This window comes from Argopecten irradians, chromosome 2 (assembly GCF_041381155.1).
Source record: "Argopecten irradians isolate NY chromosome 2, Ai_NY, whole genome shotgun sequence".
Taxonomy (NCBI): domain Eukaryota; kingdom Metazoa; phylum Mollusca; class Bivalvia; order Pectinida; family Pectinidae; genus Argopecten; species Argopecten irradians.
In genome coordinates, this window is record NC_091135.1 from 33304485 (window position 1) to 33323976 (window position 19492).

The 19492-nt window shown below is 33.8% G+C and overlaps 1 protein-coding gene across 2 annotated transcripts in view; it reads left to right on the forward strand.

Annotated features, from left to right (window-relative positions):
* Positions 1-1207: 1207 nt before the first annotated feature.
* Positions 1208-19492, forward strand: part of LOC138315222 (uncharacterized) — a 75471-nt gene continuing 57186 nt past the window's right edge. Inside the window, exon 1 of one of the 2 annotated variants that reach the window (XM_069256082.1) lies at positions 1208-1363. The gene's annotated coding sequence lies outside the window, so the exon portion shown is untranslated. Of the gene's footprint in view, positions 1364-13251; positions 13744-19492 lie in introns of those variants that run through there. The other variant, XM_069256079.1, reaches the window with a different exon arrangement.

Here is a 19492-nt window from a genome sequence, read left to right on the forward strand (position 1 = left end):
TATCTCACATTGCGATAATCATTTAAAGTTCAAAGCGGTCTACGGACGTAGTTGGGACCACACGCTCATGGAAAGTCAAAGGCCCAATACTGAAACAAAAATTATAAATTTCTTAAAAACCAAAATTATTATAAGATAACTTCTGTCGACGACTCAAATGCAGGATTCCCTGCGTAATCTTGATTCATTTTGTTGTTTGGCGCCGTGATAGTCAACTAACGCACGGTAATTAGGACGACGGCGGGAAACATAATACGACCCGCGCAATGAAAACTATCATTTAATTTATTTTATTTAAATTGTTCAGAAGGTGATGATAAGTGTAGACATAATGGAAAGCTTACGACTCTACAAAATTATCAATCTTGTTTTACATTGCCGTTATAAAAGCCGTTTCGGAAAGGTAGTTGGCCTTTAAAACAAATATATGTAAATTTTAATTTACATTCTTGAATATATATCTCATTGCTGTGGTAGAAATGATTATTTTTGAATTTGAATAATTTGCGTCCTAAAACACAAAGACGAAAACCCAGCTTAAATAAATCTCAAAGGCTATGGAAATACAGTGCCAAAGTCACGATACGATACTTCGAATATAGTAGATCTTTAATTACCATTTATGATATTCTGATAATGAAATATGGAAGACTTCATATTTATAACTGACCGGACAGTGCACGAGCATGAGCTGAGGTCAGCGCTACCATATATCTGCTTACCAAAATGAACACTAAATTATCCCCGCCTATGCTAGATCTGTCCGCCATGTGGTGTTTCCTGCATGTTGGAATATTAATTTTTACTTTTGGTGCACGGAAGTCGTCATCTTATAGGCATGTCCTCGAAAATTGTGTACGTGGTATATATAAGGTAGTAAAACTTTATCTTAATATGGGACAATCACTGGGCTCTCGTAACAATAGACTTATCGCACAGGCTAGATTCCATATTACACGGTCGGATACGATGTTGCTATTTATAGTAAATTGGTGCCAGACGGTACCATAAGTCTAAAAGACTTTGGACCAATTCTGTTTTGTTAAAACAAAATGATGCCATTATTTTAATTCGTTTGAAAACATTTCATGTTAGCTTATGGTTCCTGATAGAATCGGACAGTGTTTACAAAAGTTTCAGGCAGATTCACAAGTGGTACCATCACATGCGCCCCCTGTTAGCTATGTCGTCTGCTCCATCGACGCCCGACCATTATCAAGCCAGTTTATATCAAGCAGGAAGGAATGCCTGAAGCCAGGAAACTAGCAGTTTGTCACCGCACTGCGCTCGTCCACCATAAATAACGATTTATGCAGACGACTCCTTGCGTACACAAAACTCGACCATCTTTCTTTGGCTACAGGTAAGTTATAAACCAAACTGATCAACATAAAATTATAAAGTTTTGGATACTTAGATTTTGGTCGAGAGGTCACTAACCCTACCGAGGTCACTAGTGCGTGACATGGAGCTCATGATCACATCCCTCGTGGTAGATAGAGTACATATGTATGGGCCGAGTTAATTCGGTCTGCTGCACAGAGCAAACTTGACATAGTAGTCTTATTCTACAGACACATGTACAATATATATGTCGTGTTTCTTAAACAAGATTTTGTAAAATAACCACAAAGTCATATTCTGGTATTTAGTGTATATTGTGCACAATGCCATTGCCTGTATCAGAGTACTGCCATATCTATTTATTTCCTTATACAACTTTCCCCTCTTAACATGAGCCCCATTGTTTGCCTAGCAGCATGACAAGTTATCAGGCCCCACACTTGATACTGGTCCAAAGTATACCGGTTTCTATGGAGCACCAGACATTATATTAGCCCAGCTGAAATAGGCATGGCGGATTTGTTCCAAAGTTTTGGCAGGACTACACACCCAAGCTCACCACATTGGTTGAGCAGTCGCAGACTTCTAACGTACATGTGTGTACTAGTACCATGTTATTGTACCAGTATGTATTGGAGAGTGTCACTATATAATATAATGTATGTGTATAATGTACACATGGTATTTGGTTTTCAATGATATATTGATTTATTTTGATATTATCAAAAAGAATATGGTTGATGTAATGGGCACTGCAGATTTGTGAAAGAAATGTTTTTTTTTTTCAAATGTCTTAAAGTGAATAGTCGGGCAAAGAAAACCAGTCTAAATGCGTTCATTGGCCTTCCAAAAGTTCTCGCATATTAATACGACGGTCAAGTTCTGCTTAGTTTCCCAGTTCTGACCATTAAAGTAAAGGATAGTTGAAAGCATTGAAAGCGAGGCTGCATGGAAATGTAACCACGGACATAGTGAGCCGAGAGGACGTTTTAGAATTTCCATACTTTAAATTAATTTCTTTGTACGCAGACAGATTTTGACGAGAGATTTTATTTTTCCATTTCATAAGAAATTATACTGGATACATTCACACCATTTTTACCGACTTTAGCCATCCTTGCCCGACTGTTCACTTTAATTGAATGAATGATTCAATTGGAATCAAAATAAATAGTGAAATATCTTGCAAATTAAGTGATATTTCTGTTCTCTGCAGTTGTTTGAACAATCAGGAACTAGCCAATTTATAATATATGTAGCTGTTACTTTAATATCATAAATCTTATTATCAATTAAGTAAAGGAGAAGGAATATGAAAAATCATAACAAAAGTTATTAAATATTGTATGTGTAAAAGTTATCAAAGTTAAAAATTATTTACTACATGCATATGGGAACTATCAAATGCACTTAGCTCACATATATATATATATATACTGTGAGTAAACACTAACAGAGTGTTTGCTACACACACACCAACTTGTCATCATAAACGTATTCATGATGTCATATATTATCCCTGGTGCCTTATACCAAACTCCCATACCAGTATATAATATAAGTACTGTATAGAGATTAGAGAAAGCTAAACATATAATAACTGCCTGCAGTGTTGAAGGGCAGCAGCTGTTCTATATACAAACATGTGACACATTGGAACACATCAAGTTAATAATACCACCAAAATCAATATCAGTATACAGGGCCATAGATATTTGTCATTCCAATCGGTTTCAATATAACTTTGGGTTGTTTGGAATTTGTTGTGTTGTCGACTCCTCAAGCATTCCGATGCCAAAATTGTACACACTACGACCCTATCTATAACATTCCTGTGAGTCTGGGCCTATATCGGCAGGCTATCCCAGTCTTCCATCCCTAAAATGGCAAATTATCAAAACTCTCTGAAACAGATGTTTCATATTTGATCAAAGACTTGCTTGTTCTCCTTTTTTCACATTTAATGTAAAGTGAAATATGTTCTCTTTTTCTCACATTTGATATAAAGAGCCAATCACTAGTTCTCTTTTACTAGTTGTCATTTTTTCGCAATCTAATTTCAGGATATTTTATGGTAATTTAATACATGTAAATTATAATTACATTACCTTAATTTGCTCATTCTGGATCTTCTTGACTAGAGTCTTCTTGGATAGTTTTTTATTCATATATGTTCAAATTTGGAATATTTTTGCATGATATAATGTAAAAGATTATTTTTAGAAGCAGGTTTAGCAATTTTTTTCTTGTGTGTTTGACAAATGACGCTCTTGCTGTGGTGCACATGCAGGATGCTCCTAAACATTTAAGTATAGTGAGAGATTCAGGTCAATTGTGCTATCACCCATACCGAACTAAAGTATAAAAAAGTACTCCAGAAAAAGGACAAAAAAAAGTATGCTGTATTTGACTCAATTTGGAACAGCAATTTCCACATGCTTCCTAATTGAGTCAAAAAATTACTAAAACAGTACAAAAAGTATACTTTATATTTCAACACCCACACAGAAAAACCTTTAACTTTGACCATGGTAGCCAAGTTCATTAAAGATGTCTAACTAACCTTCTTTTCTCATGACAAATAGGTTGTTTAGGAGTTCATACCACTAGCCCTCAACTTTCAGGCCTTAGTAGCTTAGTGGTTAAGGTGTCTGATATTCTACCACAAGCCTTCAACTTTCAGGCCACAGTTGCTTAGTGGTTAAGGTGTCTGATATTCTACCACAAGCCTTCAACTTTCAGGCCACAGTTGCTTAGTGGTTAAGGTGTCTGATATTCTACAGCTAGGGAGACACTTTTAAGCATATATATTATACAACTCTGAATGACTCTATAAAGCTGATGATCAAATTTACAATAGCTAAATCAATATCAATTTTCAACTAAAACATGCATGACAAAATTGATTTCTCAATTTACAAGAAAGTTTTCAGATCTTATTGCAGAAAAGAAGACTTTCATACGACTCTAGGTCCTTTTATGGGGTAGCATTTTCAATGCCATATCATGGATGTTTGGTATATATGATATATACCAACACATCAATCTTAAATTACATATAAGGGCTGATATATATACTCTTGGACGAAGACAGTAAAAATCATTAAATGTCAGAGCTCAGGTGACTGTTATGAAGTATCCTTGGGCCTTTTGTTTGTGGATATATTGTGACCTTTCTCCAATTCCAGTTTACAACAATGTCGAAATGTTATTAATTTTTAGCAGAATAAATTGGATTAATCAACATTTTGTTCCTGTTAGAAGAATTAATGATGGAAATACTTTTTAAGAATCTCTACCAAATCTTAACCAGTATATTATGGGGATGGGCACAAATTCTCTGGTAACCATGGATCTATCTTTACCTGTAAACCTCAAAGATAGCTACCTGTCTGACAGGTGTGTTGTGATTTTATTGGTGTGTATGTGTGTACCCACTACAGGGAGGGGGACACCAGGAAGGATTAGTCAGAATTTCTTATTGACCGTCTTAGATTCCCAAGTTGATCGAATGGCCCAGCACCACCACTGAAGATATTTATGTCAACGTCCAGGACGGATAAACTCAACTAAGAATCCAGGTAAAATACAGTCGAACAGAAAGGTGTGGAACACTGGAGGTCAGAAAACAGATACCAGATTTCTATATACCTAGAACTTCTGATGCATAACCACTATCTACTACACCAGGTTTTCAGGTTTCTTTGTAGGTATACTGTTTAATTACTGGTTACAAAGCATATAAGAAACCAAAAAGTTTTGAATATAGTGTCCTTGTTTTAGCTTAAAGTTTTTTTAAAAATAATTCAGAGCTATTATTCAGATGTCAATATGTGCATGGGTACTGGTATCAATTTTGATTAATTAATGATTTGTAATACCTGACAACAGAGTTACCATATTTACCCTTACTCTAAAGATCAACCAACTTCCCTTGGGTAAAAATACAGTACCTTATTTGACCTAGTAAGGACCCATGACCGCATGCTCCGAGTCTGATAATGGAATATGTGTCATGTGTTACCATTGCCCTGGCCTCAGGATCCCAGAGTCTGAGACTTTCTGAGTTCTTGGCTGATTATTCTTCAGTCTCCAACAGATGTTTGGGAAACTTTCAGACTTGTAGGGTTGAGTGTGGGGGATGCCTGTATGTCAAGGACGTATGTGTCTGTGATGTCTAGCTCATATTGTAGGGTGATATCATGGGACTAATATACACATATAGGTGCTGCTTGATTCTTCACTGGAAATGTATATGACCTTCAAGGTTTCTTATCAACTGCATTAGCTATAGCTTTAATAAAATGGCTGCCTTCATTACATAATTATCAATTATTATTCATATACATTTTCAATGTTTGAATTTATTTTTTGTAGTGATAATTTCTATGAAGATGAACAGTGAAACTTGCCCAAGTGACCACCTCTGTATAAAGACCACCTGTTTATTAAGACCACTTTCTTAGGGTCCCAAATGACCATTTAATAACATAATGTGACCTGTGTATAAAGACCACTGGGCTATAAAGTTTTGGATCGGTGACTTAGTGGTCCTCTTGGTCGCGAGTTCGAATCCTATGTATGGCAGTTGCCAGGTACTGACTGCGAGACGGTGGTTTTTCTCCAGGTACTCTGGCCTTCCTCCATCAACAAATTTGGCATGTCCTTACATGATGAAGACTGTTAATTAATGTGACGTTAAACTCATTTAACCAATTGAATGTCAGGAAAGAGAAAATTTTAGCTCACTCAGAAATGTACCAAAATATGATATGTCTTAATCACAATGTTTAGAGAGAGTTGTCATCCCGTTGATAATGAAACTCCCCAAAATGTTTATTCAAATAAATAAACAACATGGATGCGATATATGGCAGACCAGCTTCTATCTGTCTGTAGTAATATTCTTTAGGAAAAACTCAGAATTTTACCAGACTAGCAAAGAAGGGACTTTCTTCTCCAGTGTTGTAAGCTTTAATTATACTGAATTTGACAAAAAGCTTATATTGGTAATCTTTCTTTGTTGTGTTAGAAACGTTTTGTTTTGAGTGTAGTAAACATTCTTTACACTATGGCATTCAATGTAGGTGTTGCATGTAATAATGACACCGGTGATATAGCTCAATCTGCAAGGGGCAGATAATCTGCAAGTTGGTATGAAAATAATGTGGATTGTAATATTATACTGTATTATTCAATTAAGATGCCTAATACAGTATGCAGATAAATGTATCAAAAACCAGCAAATCTGGAAACGTGAAAAAAGCTGTGATAGTATGTATTTTATACAAAGAAAGTCATCACAATTGTGGTCAATGGATCATCACAATTGTGTTCAATCATCAATTTTTTGGTCAATCATCAATATACTGATCAATTATCAATATAGTGGTCAACTATTAATATTACGTTCAATCATCAATATTGTGGTCAATCATCAATTAAGTGGTCAATTATCAATATAGTGGTCAATTATCAAGATTGTATTCAATCATCAATATTGTGGTCAATCAATATAGTGGTCAATCATCAATATATTGATCAATTATCAATATACTGATAAATTATCAATATAGTGGTCAATTGTTAATATTATGTTCAATCATCAATATGTGGTCAATCATCAATAAAGTGGTCAATTATCAATAAAGTGGTCAATTATCAATATAGTAGTCAATTATCAAGATTGTATCCAATCATCAATATTGTGGTCAATCAATATAGTGGTCAATCATCAATATATTGATCAATTATCAATATAGTAGTCAATTATCAATATAGTGTTCAATCATCAATATTGTGGTCAATCATCAATATTGTGGTCAATCATCAATAAAGTGGTCAATTATCAATATAGTGGTCAATCATCAATATAGTAGTCAATTATCAATATAGTAGTCAATCATCAATATAGTAGTCAATTATCAATATAGTAGTCAATCATCAATATTTTGGTCAATCATCAATATAGTGGTCCATCATCAAAATAGTGGTCAATCATCAATTAAGTGGTCAATTATCAATATTGTGGTCAATTATCAATATTGTGGTCAATCATCAATATTGTGGTCAATCATTGATATCCTGGTCAATCATCAATATTGTGGTCAATTGATATCGGGATCAAGCATCGATATTGTGGTCAATTATAATTATCATGGTCAATCATCAATATGGTGGTAAGTCAAATAGACCTGGGTCACATTAATCAAAGTAATATTAACTTCATCAATTGAACAACAAAAAAATAATTGTGTATATTAAAACATCAAGTCAAAAAGTAAAAATAGAAGATGGTGTTGATCAGATTTTCAACTGACCTAGTTGGGAGGCGGGGGGCCGTTTGTCACCATAAACAAATTAATTAAAGTAAAGTAATTCTGTTCTGTTGTATCTGCAGAAATTAATAAGAAATGCGAAGTAGGATTCACAAATGCACATAAATATTACCAATCACTAGTTTGACAGCCCTCTTCTATACATGTCATTTTGATAATTGTAATTATATATTCAGAAATCTAAGTATCAAACTTTATATGTTCTATCCAACTGGAATGTATTTGTATCTAAGTAGAACAAAAAATACAAACAATTTAACACTATAAATTCACAAATTTACAAATATTGAGTCAAGAGGACATCAAAATCATCAAGAAAAAACTGTACTCTAAAACTAAATGGACATCACATATGAATACAGTTCTAAGGATTATTTTAAGCTTTATAAGGTATCAGCTAATTACTTAAGGTTTTGGAAAGTATATATATATATTAGTGACATTCTGAAAAGATAAATTTACCTTTGATACATTGGAAGGGAAAATTGAATATACATGTAGTTGATAGACTTTTGTCAGTAAAAGGGGAATAACTCATAGTTGCCTGGAGGCTGGAACAGTATATTTTTTACTTGCAGTGTGTAACAAGGCTTACTTACTAGTATTTGATGGGAAATCTATGTGTTCACTAGTTAGCCTAATCATGATTATATAGGGTAATTAAAATGTTCATATGTTTTAGGTTATCATAGTTTTGACTTTCATTATTGTTATTATTTTTTACTATACAGACCAATACATTTTTTTTATTCATAGTTGAACTTCATCAGTGTCAATGAGTAAGTAAACTCTAAGAGATATTCCTAAAATCAAGCTGGTATAATCTTCTGCTTGTATTTGACGAAGTTGAGCCATCTGTATTTCACTATAAAACTGATGGGCTAGCATCTATTAAAATTTTGATGTCCTTGCCTATCCTCATTTCCTTCCTGTGCCTTAAGTTAAAGTATTCTGATACACAGCAATATAGTTGTCTCTTCACTTTCCAGCCAACTGCTTCTCCTTTATTGTAGAAATTCGCAAAAATAATTGTGTTAATGAGAAGTTTGCAGAGGTGATTGCCATGCATGTACATGTATATTCTTTCCACTTAAGATATATTTCATTTATTTTTAGCCCACCATCATCAGATGGTGGGCTATTCAAATCGGTTTTTGTCCGTGGTCCGTCCTTCTGTCCTTCCGTCCGTCCGTCCGTCCGTCCCTCCGTCCGTCCGTCCGTCCGTCCGTCCGTTAACAATTCTTGTTATTGCTATTTCTCAGAAAGTACTGAAGGGATCTGTCTCACATTTCATATGTAGGTTCCCCTAGGGCCCTAGTTGTGCATATTGCATTTTGGGACCAATCGGTCAACAAGATGGCCGCCAGGCAGCCATCTTGGATTTTGATAGTTAAAGATTGTTATCGCTATATCTCACAAAGTACTTAAGGGATCTTTCTCAAATTTCATATGTAGGTTCCCCTAGGGCTCTAGTTGTGCATATTGCGTTTTGAGACCGATCGGTCAACAAGATGGCGGTCAGGCAGACATCTTGGATTTTGATAGTTAAAGATTGTTATCGCTATATCTCACAAAGTACTTAAGGGATCTTTCTCAAATTTCATATGTAGGTTCCCCTAGGGCTCTAGTTGTGCATATTGCGTTTTGAGACCGATCGGTCAACAAGATTGCGGTCAGGCAGACATCTTGGATTTTGATAGTTAAAGATTGTTATTGCTATTTCTCACAAAGTACTGAAGGGATCTTTCTCAAATTTCATATGCAGGTTCCCCTAGGACCCTAGTTGTGCATACTTCGATTTGGGACCGATTGATTAACAAGATGGCCACCAAGGAGCCATCTTGGATTTTGATAGTTGAAGTTTGTTACTGCTGTTTCTCAGAAAGTACTGAAGCCATCTGTCTCAAATTTTATATGTAGTATGTTTGCAAAAGTCTTAAAAGCAGAGAAAAGATCCCTCTTTCCATTGTCAGACATAGATCATTCATTGGTGGGCGCCAAGATCCCTCTGGGATCTCTTGTTTACTCCAACAAACTGTTGTAAAACATACAATCTGTACATTTGTATGTTTCATGATATTTTGGATGCATATGAATCTTCATGTCCATAAGCACCAATTGCAACAGACCATTGGGTTATGGGAAATGTTGGGTGAAATTCCATTCATTTTGAAAATGATCATGTGCATGGATCAACATCATGTTTAAAACTTTCGGATAAGACATCTTATGTTTCCCGGCGTTGATCTAATTACCGCGTGCCAGTTGACAGACAGCAAAACAGCCAAATGAATCTTCACTCTTAACATAGTTTACGCAGGGAATCTTGCATTTGGTTGGTGTTATAACATCCTCTTAGGTCATTAATATACATTTTCATACATTATTTTTGTTTTTAAGAAACTTTTAATATTTGTTTCGCAAAGGTAATTTTAATTACTTAATAACTTAGTTACTTTACGAATACAAACTTTACAAAAGTCGGTAAATATGGAAAATTTAAAACATAGAGAGACAGAAAAATATGTAATAATATAAGATAGAAAAGAGAAAGTCATAGACTACCCTACTTTAAAATCTCTCTGGAATGAAATCAATTTTAGTTGCAATTTTAATATTCTAGAGACTCATCAGATGGCATGGTGAGTTTAAGGTCATAATCAACTGTTATTAAATATCGATAGTCTATCTCATCAATATAAAACATATTGATAATATCATCAACACATGATCTGTTGATAGCTGGAGGATTTATAGATGTTTTGATGGACAATGGACTACAAAGCTCGTAATACGTAATACAAGAGTATGCTGATGGAATACAAGATGTTAGATTTGGTTAGTGGGGAAGTCGATACTTAACACTCGAACAAGTGTGTGATTCAGACCGAATGACTTGGGAGAACAACTCAGTTCCACAAAGGTTAATGTTAGTGAGATGAACATGTCCATGGTACATATTATTTATTTGTCATACTCCTGACCACTTAAGTATGATAGAGAAACGGATGTAAGTCATGAGACTGGATGCTTCATGTCTAAACAAATTTTGCCAAAGTCAGGAAAAGCTTTTGAGTGACATGAATATGTGGACTGCGAGCCAGGAAGTTTTGTCCTCAAGTGTGGAAGTGTTGGTTTGGACGATAAGACTTCTGCGGCTATTGGATTTTCTAGTCCCAAAATGTTTCTAGTTAGGGGCATCATTAAGGGGAATTATCTATTAAAGGCCTTCTTAAGGGATAGAGAGTCTATAGGAACTTGAAGAGATTTGGGGACTTAATAACATCCATTTCCTTCTTTGCTGTTATTTAAACAGAATCAAATCTGATTTACAGAGCAGCAAAGTTGAGTGTTTAAACTTTATTCCTGTCATATCATCAGTAAATATACAAGTTTCCTGTTTTCAAACTTTTAAGGCTTTCGCTACACCATGATTATATATATGGCATTATGGCATTTGATAAGCTTATTGTCCAGAATTCTTGACAATTTTTATTTTTTTTTTCATCATTTTTTTCAACTGGTTTTGAGGAGTGTTCATATTATTATAATCAATAAATCATGTCTTAATGTCAATCTGGTTTTTCTTGTGTGTGAAATTCTTTCGATATTGTAAAGTTTATTTACAAAATTTTAACAGAAAGCTTCCCGTACGTGTAATGACACAATAAAAGCTTCGAATTCTTTAAATTTGTAATTTTCCCGAACTCCAGTACAAAATCTCCATTGGTCTTGATTTAACTGACATACTTGTCAGTGATTGCATGATAATAACTATAATATGGAAAATCAAATAAGGTAATTTTTTCACACAAATTACCTATGTCACCATCAATATCTACTCTTAGGAGCAGATAACTCTAATATGCAAAGGCTGAATATGAATACATATATCGGTATTTACTGAATTTACATGAGCTCAAGTCAAATTACTCATAATTGATTTATAATAATGATGTCCCTTGTAACTCTATATATAACTGTGAATCAATTTTGGATGTTTCTGTTAATTCACAAAATTTTGGTTGCCATATGGTAGTCACTATAATACTTGGGTACTGTGAAACACCCAATTACTATTACTGGTTGCAGTCTACTGATTTTGTTCAGACTAGCATGGTCAGTTGGTGTAGAATAATAATGTTTTTGTTCGAAACATCATATTTTTGAATAACCATAACCATGGAAAAGTGATGGAGGCTTCCAATGGATAAGAAATTTAGACCTTATATTCTCCAATTTAGCTGAAAATCCTAAATATGGATTTTGAATTTTCATAAAATCTAGCGATTTCTTGAAACAAAAGTGCAGACTTAAGTCAAAACTGAAGACAAAGTTTTTCTCCTCATATAACTACAAGATATGTAAAAACAATTTTGACTTAAGTCAATTTTTGACTGAAGTTTGTTTAGAGAAATCGAAATGATTACCAAATGAATTTAAAATTATTATAATGAACGTAACAAAATTTTGTATGGGTGACAATGAGCGTATTTTATTGGCTTTACTTTGGGGATTGGCAAATACAACACATTACTGTAGGATCCTATTTTCTATGGTTGCTGAATGTCTCAAATGAATGGAAATGAGGTGAAAATGAGGGGTAATGAGGGGGTATTATCCTTAAAACCTACCAATAGCTGGGATTATGTAAGAAAGGACATAGCAGGTTTAGGGGATGGAAGAATTTTCTGGATATCTGACTTTCTGGTGAAAAGCCACTTGCCTTAACATGATATACATGTACAGTCAATAGCGAGTGTAACGGCTAATGGTAGAATATTGCCAGACTATTTTGACCACTGTCACCACAGCCTGTTATAGTTAGTTCCATAAACTCATAAGTCAGTAGTTGTAAATGGAGAAATAACAATAGTCTATTGTTTTCATCAATGAAGTATGTGTCTTTTGATAACGTCAACTTATTTTGATATGCAGAAATTAAATTGGTCGTCATCATCTCTCTTGAACTGCATCTCCCCTTGATACTTAAATGTTTCCTCATTAAAATTCATTAGAGACTTTATGAGTATAGTCAATTTCATTTAATTCAAACAAATTAGAACTGCATCCAACTTTTTCTGCTGACAAACTTTCATGCATCTCCTGCGCTGACAAAGGTTGCTTTGTTTTCTGATGTCTGCTGGACGTTAAGTGCACAATACATGTGCATTGGTGCAGGCCTCCAGAAGTTTTAAGAAATCTTCAAAGAAGAGTTGAAGACTACTTTTGTCTATTTTAAGAAAAAGGAAAATGTTACTATGGATATCTACATATAATGATTACTGAATATATACCCCAGTATTGTAATGTTTTTAAAACAATTGGAAAAAACAAACACTATCCACTTCTGCTAAATCATCCCTGTTGCCATAGATAACACGTTTCAGTTTCTAATGATTTTTAATTCAATTGGTTGAAATTTTGAAGACGTTAGTTGATGATATTTTGACAAGGGAGGTTTTTAATGTACCAGCAACATTGTCACTCCTCTGAAGGAAGGATTAGTCATATTGGAGTACTCTTCAATCTTGAACACATAGTCATGTATCCCTGTGACCACGGTGACGGAAACGCCAGCCTCCAATCCGGAGAAGAGCCTGTACACATGCTGTAATCTGCTGGCACGGCCACCTTTCCTCAGGAATTGGCCCACTGCACCGCATGCCTGATTGTCTGCTGTATGCTAGTGATTGTAGAAAGGATAAGAGATTTTTTCCCCTGCCCTACTGGACCCTCCCCAGGATGTAAGCCTGTTCTATGGACAGATAAAACTGATAAGGCTGTAGAGTTGGAAAATTTACACTGCCAGACCAAAATGTTCCACTGACTTCAAATTACTTTTGGTATCATTTACAAATACTTTTAGGTACTGAGTGTTGGAGTCTGATTGGGTGTTTTGAGTCAGCAACAATGGCTAAGAACTGTTTGTGTAGATCGTGACAGGATGTTTGAACCATCCTAATCCTTTATATGTGGGGACACTTCACTGACTCTCTGATGGACATTTAAACTCCAATTTCCAGACAGTATAGCTGTTCCGGATTGACAGACAGAGATGGTAGGTATCCTTATCCAGTGTATTATATTATTGTGTAGCCGTTGAATACCTGTTCATGATGTACCATCTCGAGTTTCTCACACCTGTATGGGGTAATGAGATCGGGGTCTACGAGCTGACCTCTTTTTAAATTTATCTACGGCCTGATGGTATTATAATATCTGTATCAATGAACTGGATAGATAGAATAACATCACTATATCTACAATTCATTAAACTATAGGACTGCTCACCCACAGCAGATATATACATACTTCAACCTGTTCCTTATTATTAGTGTTGATTAATTATAAGAATAAATAAAAATTTAAACAACCAGTGTTAAGTCTTGATAAAGACCATTTCTGGTGAAACATACTTGTTTCAAAAAACATTTTTGGGAAAAAAATGGTTCTGTACACCAAGTGTCTCAGTCTTTCTGTCTATTATTCAGTCTTTCTCTGTCTCTCTGTGTCTTTATCCGTTAGTTTATGTGTCGGTCAGCCCAAGTCTGTCTGGATTAACCTATCAATCACTCTGTCAATCTGAATTTCTCTGTCAACATACATATTTTATTGTTAGTCTATCCAACAAGTCTTTTTTTCTACATCAGACTATGAATTGGTGAGCAGGTGTGTAGTAAGAGGAGGTTGGAGATGGAGGGGAAGGGGAGAGGGGGTGTTCTGGCCCCAGCACCACAAGATCAATTATACCCACAGTAAAGTGAACTTTATATCAACAATTCACATGGGATAAAATTAATGACCATAGTCTAGAACTTTGATTCAAATTTAATATTTCACTGAATGAATGGTTTTGTTGACGATAATTACAGATAATTACAGCGGGGACCGTATGTTACCGAAAACTTGTATAACTCAGCTCTATTTAAAGATGCCCCACAGCCGACAAATGGTATTTTTTCACCATCAAAAACAGGAGCAGACAATTTAGTATTTTTCATCAGTTACAAAAATTACTTACTTTACACCATTACCACCATTTAAAAGTTTGAGCTTCTAATTTTACTTTAAGTTAAAAATATGAAAAATAATTAATTGCATCCCGAAAAAATTCCGTGGCACTATATCCTATATGGAATGAAGTACTGATTGCGCATGCATGCAGCAAAAGCAAAAGAAAAAAAAAAATTATGTTTATTAGACATATATATACACGATTGAACACCAATCATTGTTCAAAAAATGAATATCATTAATGCTTTGTCGGTGGTGGAGCATCTTTAATTGAAAGTATTTTTTCGGTGCCTACCAAATTTTTTTAAAAATACATGTATATAATGTTTTACAATATACCATGCTACATATGATTGTAAAGCTTCTGATGTTGTTAAGTAATCATCAGTGGATGCTTTCACCTAAAGGAAAGACTTTTCAAGGTTCAGAACGGACAAAGTGTTAATCGAGATGATTGACATGGGATAATAATTTAATACATTGCATCCAAAGTAGTGGCACTTGTCTTTGCTGTTCTCAGTAATCTGTAAATGACTGTAATGGATGCATAGGGATATTGTTTTTACCAACACCCTACAGTTTAAAAAGTTATTAATTTAATGGTGATAAATCAAGATGAGATCCTGTGTGGAACCTCTGTATGGGAGTTGGTGTTTAAGAGTGGGCCGAAAATTAAGTCATGTTGATTCAGAAAAAAATTTAAATTTCAAATTCAACGAAAGCACTGAAGATGATCATTTTACTATAATATGATAATCTCTAGAATTACATTTTATTGAAATTTCAGTTAAGCTTGTGTGATGATGCAAGTTCTGTACATATAGCCATAGATGCATCAATCTAGGAAGATATTTTCTAACTGTTTCCTGGAATCTTTAATAGTGACACTTGATATATAATGACATTTTCTGTAAATAAAATGAAGAGGAAGATTAACTTTCATAACTGTAAAATGTATGGACAGTTAAGGAACCAATCAAAATTCTGTTTGAAAGTTTGTGATTCTTTGAAGTAACCAATCAAAATTCTGTTTGAAAGTTTGTGATTCTGTGAAGTAACCAATCAAAATTCTATTTGAAAGTTTGTGATTCTGTGAATTAATTTATTTTATGGAATTTGCAAGTGTTTACTATTATGTGTATGTATGTGTATTACCATTGTCAAGTTGACAATCAAATTGAAGCAAAAATGAATTCAAATGTGAAATGTTATGGTTTGAGATATTGATTCGAATTTACTGATTGAAAATCAGCAATAGAAGAATATATATATATATATACCCGGTATATATATAATGACATCGTCAAAAACTAAAAATAAATGTGATTGAAATGTTCAACTTACCATTTACATGATATGTATCATTAATCTTATAGCAGATTAGATATAATCAAATGTTTATCTGTTAAAGTAAACAAAATTTGATATTTACAGATTACAGAAGAAAGGGATTCAATTTACATGTATATAATTACATGTATTTCATTTGTTATCTTTCATTGATAATGTCTAGTGGATGATAAATTTGAAGTCTGGGTTTATTATACAGAGTGTTTTAAGTTTTAATTGATAAAAGTCCAGTGGATGATTATTGTCAAATTCAAGCAAAATATTTACTTTACATAATACGTTAGAAAGCCTATGATAAATAACTAATTAACATAGTGTGTGATGCTAATAAAACAATTTATTATTATAGAAAATGATGAAAACATGTGTGGATTATAACAAAAAGAAAAAAGATGTACACATATATATGTATCAATTGAGGAAATCAATTATGAACATCATATTACTATGCTGGTGAAGATAAGATCATTTAATATGAAATGCGAGGGGTAATTAAGTCATTCACTTACCAAACAGTCCCATGATTGCTCAATAAGCCAATTTTTATGTTGGGTTTTAAATATTGTACATAAAAAATGACAAAAATATCATAATATGAAGTGTTAAGCAGATGAACCATAAATATGGAAATTTTCTCCGTTTTTTCTTATTTTCTTTGGTCTCACATTTCAGAAGTTAATCACTCTGTCTTGACTTTTTCTTAGAAATGTAGAATATTTAAACATGGCAGGGCAAATGTCCAATGATTCAATGACAATCTTATTCTAGATTTTTCAGTACATTGAAAAAAAATTGATTAAGTAGCTATTATCTTGCTATTTTTTTGTTTTAAAAAATTGCTCAAAGTGAAAGCCTATCATATATGATTATACAAGTATTCTGCATTGTATTGAAATTTCAATTGGCTTTAGAATAGAAAGTTTCCCTACTTTTCATATCAACAAAAAATTTAACATTATTTTAGAGAATTTTAGAATTAAATGGAGAAAAGCCGTCCCTATGTAGTTTACCAGGAAGATTAAGATGAATTTCCTCTCTCAGACTGTTGTTTTGAGAATGGTTACATAGACAAACAACAAAAGTGTTGTTAGAATCAGGATATCATGATCTGAAAGGGCCCATGACAGGATATAGATAAGGGCCGGACTAATCCCTTATAGAATCGGTGCTATAGACACACAGGTTGTTATCTCATAGGGTTGTAGCTTTATAAGTGTCTCCACTCGCTAACAAATCTTGATTACACCCAATACTTTGCCCCCTGATAAGAAAGGCAGTAATAAAAGGACTTGTAAATGATGTTGACAATTTCGTTCTCAGACGGCTTAAAAGCTAAGGTCCAGTGTCCAAGGGAATCAGAATTTGAACTTTCAATTCCTTCCTTCACTCTGAGAATTCTGTAATTCTAAATCTGCTTGGCTAAAACCTTATGACAACAGGTGTCTTTTTGTTGGAGATTTAAAAAAATGTTTTCTTCAATTTGGAGAGTTACACAGGTAAATGAAAAAAATGAAGGAAAGTAGGAAGGAAGGAAAATGCATTATGCTATGATTTTGATATTTCATTTGAGTCACTGTTTAAAACTGATGGTTAATGATAACCTGTATATTGATTTACTTAAAATGAGGGCTAATGACTAAATATGTTACTGTGTTTTTTTGAGAAGATAACTGATTATAGAGGTTATATAATTATGACCACAGTTGTTCTCACAAGAATTAGATGTTCTACTAGACTGAATCTGAAACTCCTGTGTGACTGGACTACTAGATAATAACTTACACTTAGAACTGAAATCATTTCTTATCAGTCATTTACATTTTTTATTTGTTTCTCTTTTGAAAAAAAAAGACTTTTCATTACATAATTCTTTAGCTGCGTTTGGCAAGACAGTGAAATTGACTCATGGTCGGTTCCTCCCTAAAGCTTGGGAATATAATCAGTTCTCTGGTTTCTTCCTTGTCTTGGGTGGGCATCACAGTGACCAAAGCAATTTTGCAATTTAGGTGGATTCAAGTCTTAAGTGATAGCAATCTCTTAGAACTTTGGCATGAGTTTACTATATATTTGATATATGAGAAGGTTGCAGAGATTTGGAATACAGAATACTGGCAGAAGAGGGTGAAGGTCAGAAAAGGGAGTCTTCTGGATGAAGTCAACAGTACACTGGTGTGTGTATAAGTGTTTAATGGAATTTAATTTAATGTCTGTCAGTTCATTAAATAAACATTTTACCCCATCAGTGATTTATCAGGCAGCTACCAGCTATACAGGTCTTAAGTTTAGAATAAGGTAAAGATTACTTCTATTGAGAAATATATGTTAATAAAGGGAGATAACTCCTACCAAATATTACTGTACGATATATCATGAAATTAATACCATTTGATTTTTGGTCTAATTCTATTAACAAATTCTTTTGGATCCAGTGTAATTTCAACAATAGTTCAATTAAAATAAAAGATGTTAAAAAAAAGAACTTGAAATTAAACAAGAGGAAATATTTATGTATTCAAAAGAGTCTCCCATGAATTGTACAAATCAAACCTGTATATAAAGACCACCTATTAAACATAGAAGTCATTATAGCCAAGTTGCCTTTATAAACAGGTTCAGTCATGTTAAAAGTGGCGTTTTAGGACCCCATGAAAGTGGTCTCATTAGGCAGGTGGTTGCTATAGAGAGGTGGCAGGCTTTTCTGTGTGTTTAGTTGTATCTGTTTTATTGGCCACTGTTGCAGCAGCTACACACCTGTTGGATCTTAGAGTAGTTCCATATGTGTTGTATATCCAATACACACATGTTGCTGTTTAAAGCAGTGAAAATGTGTTTCTGATTACGTTCTGAGAGACAAAGGTAATGTAAGATTTAGAGACTGCTAAAGCCCACATGGCTAGTTCTACAATTTAATTGTATCAGGCCTATTTAACAAATCAAAACAAAATGATTTTTGTCTCCTAGTAGGATATAATAAAGGACTAGACAAGCTAAACTGTACCTAGTTTGGTGATGTTTCCCTTAGTAGGTATGAAATTAAAATTGAATGATCAGGTTTTATGTAAGATTTCTTAAAACTTTTGATTATGAAATAAAAATGTGGTAAGACCTCATTATGCATCATTTTAAACCCTTTACCCAGCCACAGGTTTGTTCAAAACTTTACATGTTATACAAGAACATGACATATGTATAATGTTATTTTCATAAAAACTTGTTTTGCATATATTTGTTATATTTGATTTGAGACTTTTACAACTTGTAAGCTGCCGTTGGACAAGCATCCATTTCTATGTGGCATATGGTATTCTGGATTTAATTTGGTATTAGATTTTAAACCAGTGCTGTTTTGTGCAAAGGGCCACCACATCTTAGCATTGAATCATTCTGTAGACATGTTCATAATAAAGTCTTCTTTCTTCCAATTATTTGAGACCAGTTCATAA